Source organism: Triticum aestivum, chromosome 4B (assembly GCF_018294505.1).
Source record: "Triticum aestivum cultivar Chinese Spring chromosome 4B, IWGSC CS RefSeq v2.1, whole genome shotgun sequence".
Lineage (NCBI taxonomy): Eukaryota > Viridiplantae > Streptophyta > Magnoliopsida > Poales > Poaceae > Triticum > Triticum aestivum.
The window spans coordinates 62965205-62976948 of NC_057804.1; the positions used below are offsets into that span (position 1 = coordinate 62965205).

At 44.1% G+C, this 11744-nt stretch overlaps 1 long non-coding RNA gene and 1 pseudogene across 6 annotated transcripts; both read left to right on the forward strand.

Moving 5' to 3' along the window:
* Nucleotides 1–2785: 2785 nt before the first annotated feature.
* On the forward strand, nucleotides 2786–3136 carry LOC123094429 (cysteine proteinase inhibitor 8-like; annotated as a pseudogene).
* Nucleotides 3137–4547: 1411 nt separating this feature from the next.
* Nucleotides 4548–10151, forward strand: LOC123091030 (uncharacterized). 6 transcript variants are annotated; one of them, XR_006442744.1, is made up of 11 exons: nucleotides 4548–5179; nucleotides 5244–5307; nucleotides 6029–6235; nucleotides 6630–6701; nucleotides 6781–6896; nucleotides 7002–7078; nucleotides 7808–8019; nucleotides 8482–8558; nucleotides 8714–8811; nucleotides 9359–9737; nucleotides 9835–10151. It is a non-coding gene; the product is annotated as an uncharacterized lncRNA (long non-coding RNA). The 6 variants fall into 6 exon arrangements; XR_006442745.1 differs by having other exon boundaries at nucleotides 4549–5179; nucleotides 6007–6235; nucleotides 9359–9482; XR_006442748.1 differs by having other exon boundaries at nucleotides 4549–5179; nucleotides 9372–9482.
* The last annotated feature ends 1593 nt before the right edge of the window (nucleotides 10152–11744 follow it).

The following is an 11744-nucleotide window of genomic DNA, read 5'->3' on the forward strand; positions in this document are numbered from 1 at the left end:
ATTTTTATTACTGGGAATCAAAATTCTAAAGGTTATTTAGATTTCTTTACTTTATTTAGTCCAATTGTTATATGATACATGCTTTTTTGTATGTGGAAACTACGTCCTTGCAAAATAGATTAGCGGTATTTTGCTGAAATCTATACATAAATCATATTCCCTTTTTATTTCTTAGAGATTACTTCTCAATTAAATTTCTTTCAAACAAAAAATTCTTGTACGGATTCTTCAATACATGCTATTGTAGAATATTCGTGCGGCACGCTACCAAATTTTGCACGTGTGATGGGGGGGGGGGTCATAAGCGCCTATACCGTAAAATAGATTTTCGACGGAATTAAAAAGACATATCTGGTAGAATCGTAACCATATCTGACAAATATGTTTTTTTTCACTCAGACATTAGAGGTGAGATCGATTATATGATGGAGACAGATGGAGGAGCAGAAAGTGAGAGATTGTGGTGTGAAGCAATGGTTTATACAAACTTCAAAAATAAAAATACGTTTCCTTCGGGAGCCTCCTCAAGGGTCACTTCGAGTGGGCTGAGAGCGCGTCACTTGGGACGCTCTCAGCCGCCGTCACGTGTTGCGCTCTGGTTGCTCCCTTCGAAAAAAAATATTTTATTTTTCTGCACGTGTTTTCAGCTTTTTAGATGGTTTTTTTTGTTTTCCCCCGCTTTTTGGCTTTTCACCAGACTTTCTTCTTATCGGTCCTTTGTTTTCAAATTGTATAGGTACAAACTCCCTCTTAATAGTACATCTATCTATACTTTTTTTAACACAGTATAGACGCAAGCGCTCATATACACGCGCATACACTCGCCCCTATGAACGCACACACGCATCCCTACCCCTATGAGCATCTCCGAAAAACTGAGCCGGCATATCATCTTGAAATTTACGAAGTCATCGTAGACAAATCGTCGTCGACGGGAACGTCTCCTCCCACTGAATGCGCACCGCCGAAAATCTTGAAATGAATTCATGAATAAATGCGAGCACCAGGACTTGAACCCTGGTGAGTTGGGGATATCACAATCCCTCTAACAATCCAACCACAGGTTGGTTCGCACATATCTATCTATACTAATAAAGGGGAGTTAGTACGTCTCTTGTTTCGCACGCACGAAAAAATCTCTATTATATGACCTAATTAATTGCATTTGTAATTAATTGTCTGGTATTGCATTAATTAGTTGATTTCTAAATTGATTCGGTGCTTGGTTGCCAAATTATTTTTGCATATACTGTTAAGGGAAAAAAATTATATGAGACCAGGTCTCATATAAACCAGGTGAGACCCGTTCTGATGGATGACATGTGACATTCACAAATCACAAAGCATCTAATCTCCGCCCCCCCGCGATTTCAGGTGGGGGGTGGGGTAGATGCTTTATGATTTTCAAATTAATGCGACATACGGTTTCTAAATTATTTTTTCATTAATTACGACATGCATGCGTAGCAACTCTCCTTTAATAGTATAGAGTACCAAAGGTTTGATTTGGCGCAAAAAATCGCTATTTAAATGAACCTAATTAATTGCACTTAATTATTTGACTGCCTAATTCATTGCATTATTGACTTATTTTCTAAATTGATTTGGCGCTCGTTCTCCAAATTGTGTTTCGATTAACGACTACGTGTGAAACAACAAGCGTAGCAATCCTTTTAATAGACTTGGCTAATTCATTGAATTAATGACTTGATTTCAAATTGATTTGGTGCTCGGTTTCAAATTATTTTTGCATTAATGACTTTGTCCGAAATGACGATGTACCAACTCTGTCCTCTAGCCTTTGCATCAAAACCGTCCTTTAAATTTGGGATAATTAGATTTATGCCCCTAGTTGTGTCCTACTCGTCTGTTTTACCCCTAATTTCCAAAAGTCACCGGTTCAATCCAAGTCACTTTGCTCCTCTTATCCTTTTGCCCTTTGACCATTTGACCATCAGTTTGAAAACTTCATAACTAATTCATACTAAATCAGAAAATTGCAAATAAGGTACCAAAATGTTCAGAAAAACATCACCTATATGTCAGTGTCATTTGCATTCATGAAAAAAGTGTTGGAAAGTGCACATCCGAGTTTTAGTTCTTTTGTTACCACCATGAATAGTAAACTCTAAAAAAATTCAAAAAAAAATAAATAAAAAAAATATGGTGGCAAAGAACGACAAATGTTCTAAGTGCTTGCCAAGTTTCATTAGGGAACGACATTCATGGAAGTCATGGCAAAAAAATAATCTATTTTAGAGTGCTGATTGTTTTTTTTGCCGCAGCACCCATGAATGTTATTCCTTAATGAAACTTGGCAGGCACTTAAAACATTTGTCATTCTTTGCCACCAATATTTTTTTAGTTTTTTTGAAATTTTTTAGACTTTACTATTCGCATAAGAGCTAAAACTCAGATGGGCACTTTCCAACACTTTTTTCATGAATGCAAATAACACTGACATATAGGTGATGTTTTTCTGAACATTTCGGTATCTTATTGGCATTTTTCTGATTTAGTATGAATTAGTTATGAAGTTTTTAAACTGGCGGTCAAACGGTCAAAGGGCAAAAGCATAAGAGGAGCAAAGTGACTTGGACAGAATTAATGACTTTTAGGAATTAGGGGTAAAACAGACGAGTGGGACACAACTAGGGGTATAAATCTAATTATCCCATTAAATTTCCATCACAACCCTCAAACCTATCCGCCTTACACAATCACTCCCTTCCAGTAGATCCACCGTCCCCAACCCCCAACACCCAATTCCTAACACCGACTCTCCATGGCGCGATGACCCCTCGTCCTCCTCGCCATGACCCTCGCAGTCGCCTCAGCAGTGCTGGGCGGCCACAGTGAGAGGCTCGGTGAGTGGGGACCTATCCCGAACGTGAAGGACGCGCACATCCAGGAGCTGGGAGGGTGGGCGGTGCAACATGCGAGCCTGGCTAGCAACGGGCTGTGGTTTCGCCGGGTCACGCGCGGCGAGCAGCAGGTGGTCTCCGGCATGAACTATCGCCTCTTCGTCGATGCGGAGGACGACTCCGGCAAGAACGCGTCGTACCTCGCTGAGGTCTACGAGCAGTCCTGGACCAAAACCCGCCAGCTCAAATCCTTCAAGCCAACTGCGAACTGATCTGTCCCTCGCGTCTCATGAATCTGTAGTTGGCGACCACAACCGCTCTGGTTAATTTCATTATCTGGTCCTTTGAAGCACTAATAAATGAGTTGAATATTACTCCCTCGTTCCATCATATAAGATTGTTTTTCACTCTGACCCATAATATAAGATCATTTTTCAAGCTTAAAAAACGATCTTATATTGTGGGACGAGAGAGTACTCAAGTGTCATGTGGTTTGATCGTGACACCTACGGTTCATCCTCACTAGCGACTACTATTACTCCGGATAGTGTATTTGTTATAGCGTATTACTCGCATATAAAGTTGTGAGTTCTCTAGATTGTTGTGATGGCCCATGCAGGGTTCACAATTAATGTGTACTAGAAGAGTTGGGCGTGCTTTGCTACATCGTTAGTGTTATTGGGTTTTCATGATTTCTTTACTCCCTCTATTTCAAAATAGGATTGTTTATTTCTGTGCCCCCGGTTTCTTAGCTCTACTCATTCATCCCCACCCGGTTAACTTTTGCTCACTTTTCCCCACTTCCTTACCCGAAACCCTCAGAACAGGTTATAGCGGACATTGCCGTCGGGTCAATGCCTTTGACCGTTAACTCTGACGAGTGGGGCCGCGTATACGTGGGCGCATGCAAGACCGCGGTCGTGCATGCACGGTCATGGGGTAGCACGTGTCCATGGACATGCCCGAAATGTCCCATCATATATAGAGGGGCAACCACCTCCATCGCCCCTACCATTTTCCCCCAAATCCCCTCCCTGCCGCATCGTCTTCCTCTCCCCCACCGGCGTCGTCTCGCTCTCCTCCACTGCCTCCACCGCGCCGTCTCGCTCTCCCCCACCGCATCCTCTTCCTCACCTTCATCGCCTCCATCTGTCAGATGGCCCACGCTCGTGGCGACACCGGTGCAGCGGCTGGAGATGTGGTGGAGCTGCAGGGTCAGGGCGCGGTGACCGCGGATGTCGGCGGCGTCCAAGATGGTGCGGGGAAACTTGCAACTGTTGCGGATGTGGCAGGCTCCGCCTCATCGCTTCAGAAGGTGACGGCATCGAGCGGCGCAGTCCATCCCGATACCCCTGATGCGCCACCTGTTGTGGAGCAGCAGGTATTTGCACTTGCTTAGCTTATAGAGTTAGTTTCTCACTAGTTGCATCCAGAAATAAGAGAGGAGTGGATGCTAGAGCTCTCTCAGCGATTAGAGCTTCTCGGCCGTCGGATCGAAATCTTCTCGCGATACAGGCCGTCGGATCTCGGGTTGATTTCGTGTGAGCCGTGCGATCTTGGGCCGATCGTTCTCAGCCTCTGGATAAAAATTCAATTGCATCGGACTGTAAATACCTTACCCCCACCAGGGTATTTCCGTCTTTTCGCATGGCTGGAAAAATACCCAGTAGCGACATGGGTGTGACCTAGCCGTCGCTCCTCCCGCACTCGCGCAGCCGCCTCCGCTCGCCCAACCCTCTCCCCGACCTCTCCCTCCCGTGCTAGAACCCTAGCCGCCGCCTCCCTCCCGCACTCGCGCCTCCCCCGCCTCGCCTCTCTCTCTCCCGCGCCTCCCAGCCCCGCCGCCGTCGTCTTCTCGCCCAGCCGGCCGCCGCCGCACGATGCAGCGCCCAGATCCACGGCGGGATCGACGCGGCGTCGTTGACCTGAGCCACTACCGTCGTCGAGGTCCTCCCACCCCCTCTCGCCGTCGCGCCTTCCCCTCCTCCTCGTCCTCTCGCTGCTCAGCAGGAGGAGCACGGCTCGCCGCCGGTTCTCACACGCCGCTTCCCTCCTCCGCCCCTCCCTCGAGCCGCTCCTCACCCACCCACCACGGTCACCTCTCCTCCGACCACGCCGCCGTGCTGCGCGACGCCGAGTGGGCGCCCGCCCTCCCCGTCCCGCGACGGCCGAGATCCAGTTCGTCGCCATCGGCCTGAGAAGCGCTTGGGCCGCTGCTCCCCATCGAGCCTGCGTGTGCGACGCATCTGATGGCCAACACAGCCGTGTACAACTCTGCTGCCTCCAGCTCGAGCGCCCATCTCCACTATGTCCAGGTTAATCTCTCTCTCTCTCTCTCTCTCTCTCTCTCTCTCTCTCTCTCATCGTCTTTGCTTGCAGGTTGCCGCTGTCGCGGAGTTGGATGAGGTCATGGCTTAGTTGACGAGGTCAACAACTAATAGAGGTGCACCACCTTGTGCTAAATCATGAGCTTGGTTACTTTTTAGGCTAATGCCCTGCTGGATGCCGTTTTTAGGTTGCAGTGTACATGCAGATAGTTAATTGTTGCCTAGGTTCTCCACGGTCCATACCTATCTATAGGAAGGAGAAATTATTTGATTAGATCTTAGTTCTTTCTTCACAACAATTGTAGGGTATTTTAACTTTCGGTTCTAGGTTACTTAATTAGATCAAGGTTCTCTTTTTACTAGCAGGATATTTTTAACTCAAATAGGATATAAATAGCAGTGTATTTTAACCTACTGTTCTAGGCTATGCAAATAAACATGTAAATAAACAATAGGTTGTATTTTTCTTAGTAACCCATAGGGCTATAAATGATAATTTAACATAGGCAAATCAATCTACAAGGTCCCCCTCATTTTTGCAGTCTGTATCAACAGGGTGTGTTTGTATGATGCATAGGTTACCTTATTACTAAAGTAGTATATATCTGGTCTTCTAATGTATGACCTGGTATTTTTCTATTGAATCATTATCTTGGTGGATGCTAATCGTTTCACTACGGTGTCATTCGCAAACTGACTATTATTGTAAAATAAGGAAACCACGTTTAGTGATACATTTATCTGTACTGTATGCTGTCACCTGCAATCACCAAGTTTAGGCGCATCTGGCATTAACACCATCGTTTATCTGATAGGTTTGTTTTTGAAAACTCCTAGGGCAAAGTTAAGCAAATTGTTGGCTCTACTCTCCGGGATGCATCGAATGATGGCACGACACGGGTGACAAAAGTCTCCATCAGAATTTGCAAATATTTACAAAGAAGATGGACTGGTTGGTGGGCATGTCATAATGCTTGGCGGAGACCCTGCAAGCTGCTATGCTGCCCTGGAAGCACTCCTCTTCCTGCCTCACCACCTGTTCAGGTCGATCATTCTTTTTTTCTGTCATTATTTTTTCTTTGCTTTGGCAGTGTATTTGGGCTATTTCTTTCTCTGGAGCTTGGGCATATTGGTTGTCTTTTGGCTCTTTTTACTAGCAGTCTTTCCTTTTCAGTATATGGGAGAGATTACTAGCTCACATATATAGTTTAGTTATTAAGTTTCTAAATAAGTTCAGCCTCAGAGTACAGATTTTGTATCTATTGCTTATTTAATCCATTGAGATCCATTCTCTCTGCTTCATACAGTATGTTTGCATTCAACTTGAAAATTGCATGCTTACTTCAAAATTGGAATGTGACTTCTGCTGCTGCTAGACCCAGTTATGGTTTGGTTGCGTACTACTCAAAATGATTTTATATCGTATCATAAATTTCAGGAACCGTATCATAAGTGGCGCCTTCTTCCGCGAACAGTTGCGGTGCTCGCTGTCGGCGTCAGACTCCCAAGGGTTCGATCCGCCGCTCATCCTTCCATTCTCCCTGTCGGTCTGTGTGTGATCGATGTTCTGTTTGTTTGATTCCAAACAGCAAGTGAGGATGACCACGACGCGGAGGAGGACGAGGACCCGAGCTCGATTCCGACCACGACGCACCGCACAAGGTCCCTGCTTCCTTCCTGACGGCAATGGATCCCTTCCTTGCAGGTAACACTTCCCCTCTCCCTCCCACTGACTTGCTAATCTAATTTAGCCACAGGCTGCTACAAATCACATTGCTTGCTGCATCTTACTTTGTTGCCTTGGATTTAGTTGCCTGGGTTGCTGACGAGATCCATCTGCCCGGCTGGAGCCTGTTATTCTCTTGATGGAAGTCAGCCCAATTGTAGGTACGGACTACAAAATACACATCCCCATGACTATGTATATGTACACATCCCATTACTGCCAGTGTTGTTCAAATTTAAACTGTTGTCATAAACTGTTGTCGACGGCTTTGAAGTATTTGGATTGAGGATTATGGAGATAATTTTGGTTGAGAACTATAACTGAATTAAACTAGAAATACGCTACAACACTTGGGGTAGGATTCAACGTATCATATGGAATGGTAGATGTTAATTATTCAAGGTGGATGGTCCACTAAAACTATTGCTTAAATGATTCATTATTGGTAAGTTGCATGCTTTGTTAGTCGATTGGGTATATTTAAGTCACTGGATTTGTTCTATATTTTCTAGCAGTTTTTTTACTTGCAAAAAATAAATGGCAAATAAAATTCCAATTAGATATCTATGAAGTGTTCTAAAAAAGGCTATGAACTGATTGTGTGGACTTGGTATGGGAGAAGGCCTGTTGATGGTTGTCTACATTTATATATTAGTTTGCCGGGTGCAGTTTGAATAAGCTTGCGACTGGAGTGTAAAATAAATTACCTGCACAAAAGAAGGGTTAAATAAGGATGAAGGTTCGGGTATTTGGGTTGCTGATACGCTGAAACTTCTGTTTTTATTACTTTATGAAAGTTCAAGTATTTGGGTGGTTCCTCTACCTCTCGTGGATCTCTTGTGCTCTGCTCGTTTCTTACTCTCTTTCTTGTTTCTCTGCTTGATTTGCAGTTCAGACGGTGCCGTGCCGTTGGGGTTGCCTTGCCGGTCGACCGGAGATGGAGCTTATCGTTTGAGCCTCTGCCCTCCCCGTCGAGGTTGCTCCTCACCATCGCAGGCACGGTCTGGTCGGGGCCACGACAACGAGAGGAGCAGCAGAGGATAACTTTTCCCCACGGATCCTTCTCGTCTTCCATGTGATTCGAGTCGCCTCTCTCCGTCAGGTACGAACTCGATCCGCCTCCCCGCAGGATGATTCTCCGTTGATTTCTTTTCCTGTCGCGTCGATCCGGGCGGATCTGGGACGGAATCAGCCGCACCTGATGCTGGGTCGTTTCATCTATTTGATCCTGTTCGCCCCCGCTCTGTTTGCTTGATGATCCATTCGATTGGGGATAAGCAAAGGGGTTCGGGGATTGATGATTTGTTGGGAAGTTAGCCTCTGCTGCTGCATCTTAGTGGATCTGATCTGGATTTGCAGTTTGAGGTAGGGGTCCATAATGTGTGGGCATTTTGCGAGCTTGTAAGCTTATGTAGAACTGCTTGGGTAGATCCAACTATTCTGTGGTAGTTGCTCGTATGTATGGTAAATTAACCCGATTAGCCTGCTGTGTATGAATATTTAAGCCGCTTTCTTTCAATCTGTTGGTTCTGAGCTTTGCATCACTGGTGTGTGTTCCTTCCAGATCCTGCACGGACCTCCCTGTCAGGCCCCTCTTGCCGCCCGTCGACACGTCCTTCGATCTTGTTGTGTTGATCATGGGTAAGTGGCAATGCATTATAATGTAGTCATTGGAGTTCTCTTTTGGGCTTTTATTTAACTTTTGATGTACAATGTTTACAACTACCCAAAAAATTAAGCTATGTGTGACGTGATTTATAACTAAGCATGGTCTAATGTTTTGAGGGCAATGACAGGGACCATTCCATTTGAAGAGGCTCATGCTGCCCGGATTTCATTAAGCAAGCCATCTATGTCCCAAAGTTGAGGACCGTTTGGAGAAGAGGCTACCCAGGTAAGCTTATCCAAGCTCAAACATTAATTTAATCATTATTTAGTTGCCGTACTTGCGTTCCTAGATGGATCTTTTGAGATTCCACAACTTTGAAATTCTTACTTGGGATCATTTGATATGTGCCCTTGAAAATAACAGAACGGATCATTCCTAGATGAATTCTTAGCTGATTTCACTGGGCTTCTCCCTTTATGCTAATATGAAATATATTAGCTGCAGTATATAGTCTAGGTTCATTTTAATGCGACTAAATGAGATAAAAATACTACCTGCTTATACCACTCGAGTATCCACCGTTAGGACGTTATGTTCCCTGCAAACACAACATAACCTTTTTGACTTATTATCCCTAAAAAAAGCTGACTCTTTTTCACAAGCTGAAAAGACAATCTGATCTGCCACATTTGGTCTGAAATTTTCTTCTTGTGTGTCCACATGATAAAGAGGATGCCTTTGATCAATTGTAAATCACTTATTTTTCTAGGATATATAGATTTCTTGAATTACCCACAATATACTTTTATGTCATCTAATATACGTTTCCCAGACAATTTAAACAGATGCAGGATATGATTAGGCGCACATATACAAGTATCTTTATGACGACACCTGCACCAGTTTTCATCGTTGTTGTTCTTGCCTGTTGCCTCCCCCCCCTATCGCTTTGCTAGGTGAGAGACCCCTCTCCTTTCCTGTTAGAAAATACCAAGTATTTGCAATGCTTGATTGTTATGCCAACTTTTCTTAGAACCTTGGTGCATGGGCCATACAGCGATCTCCATACTACAATTTAGAATTATAAGAAATTGCATCCTCTATTTATTTAGGAATCTAGGTTTGTATTTTTCTGATTTGGTTTTTGCTTTCTGGTTATTTGGTACCGTGCGCCATGATGTACTTCCTGTCTATCATGCTTGGGTTTGTAGGTACCGTTCATTGATCCCTGGACTTTTGACCAATTTATGTTCGTGACATCTTGCGTGTATTCCCTTTCTCATGATTTGTGATTCTCAATTCTGCCAGCTTTGTGGAGACATGGAACCGAAGTCATGAGGTGGACATTATCATTTTGTTAGACTGGGTGTGGAATTGCAAGTTACTCCATTGGCAACCACATACAGACCCGCACCAACTATCATCATAAATAGATTATTTCCATGCTCTAAGTCAGTCTGTTAGGGGAAAATCAAAGGCATGTGGGCACCTGATCTATTTGTAACATCGACATGTGATGTGTGCAACTAAAAAAATGTTAGGCTATGATAGCAATTCTTTTCAACACATGTTCTCATACATTCTGGATATACTTCCTGCTAAAATGACATATATATTTTCTTTTACATGTCGCCTTTATACCTTTTCATCCCCTGGACCTGTGTAATACTCCCTCTGTACCGTAATAGTTGTCGCTGGAGTAGCTGAACTTCAGCTACTCCAGCGACAACTATTATGGTACAGAGGGAGTATATGTGTGTACAATGTCATCATATCGTTCGTTTAAGAAACATTTTAATCAAGCTGACTGGAATGATATCATTTAGCCATACAAAGCATAGAGGGATTATGTGGCAAGTTGCCTTCTGTATGATTAATGTAATGTATGTGATGCTTCTATAGGTTTACCATTTTGTAATTAGACAACTTGAGTGTGCTAAAATCATTGTGCGTACTATTCCATTCAATTATATTTAAAAATGATTATTCATATTTAAAAATGATTATTCATATTTGGTTGTCTGTTGTTAGACGCGTGGCAAGCCGCGCCATGAAAACGTCGATTCCTACTAACTTATCATTACGTGCTTATCAAAATGTTGGGACCGGTACCCTCGCGCCAGGGCGCGATTTCGATCTAGTTGGTTAGATTGTGATTCATACGGTAGTTCAGATGGTTAGAGTAGTTGGTTTGACGAATGGGTCAGGGTTTTTTGTATAGGTTGGGGGGATGAGGGTTTTTGGACTAGGGTTTGTTGGATAAATTTGTTGCAAAAGTGCTAGATGTTGTGAACTATGATTTTAGGTGCTGCAATGATTGGAGTTTTTAGATTTGTTTTTAGATTTGGATAAATTCGTTGCAAAAATGCTAGATGTTGTGAACAGATGCATGCTTATTAGATTTGTTTTTAGTCCTCACAAATTGGGGTTTTTAATGCTACTCAGATTCCTTGCCTTAGATTGGGTCCCTATTAGATTTGTTTTTGAATTCTACTCAGATTGGGGTTTTGAATGTCAAATGCCCAAATGGAATCCATTGATTAAGAAGTTAGTTATGTTTAGAATCACAATCCTATCGTATGAATCACAATATAAATTTGAATAACATAACTATTGGGGAATGCAGTAATTTCAAAATTTTCCTACGCACACGCAAGATCACGGTGATGCATAGCAACGAGCGGGAGACTGTTGTCCATGTATCCTTGTAGACCGTAAGTGGAAGCGTTATGACAACGTGGTTGATGTAGTCGTACGTCTTCACGATCCGACCAATCCTAGTACCGAAAGTACGACACCTCCGTGATCTGCACACGTTCGGCTCGGTGACGTCCCACGAACTCACGATCTAGCAGAGTGTCGAGGGAGAGTTTCATCAGCACGGCGGCGTGATGACGGTGATGATGATGCTACCGGCGCAGGGCCTCGCCTAAGCTCCGCAACGGTATGATCGAGGTGTGTAACTGTGGAGGGGGGAACCACACACGGCTAAAAGATCAACTTGTGTGTCTATGGGGTGTCCCCTGACCACGTATATAAAGGATGGAGGGAGGAGGAGGCCGCCCCTCATAGGGCGCGCCCAAAGTGTGGAGTCCTACTAGGACTAGGGAGTCCTAGTAGGATTCCACATCCCACATGGAACAGGAAAAGGGGAAGGGAGAAGGAGAAGGAAGGAAGGGGTCGACCCCCTTTGTCGGTGTCAAAACCGGCGGATCTCG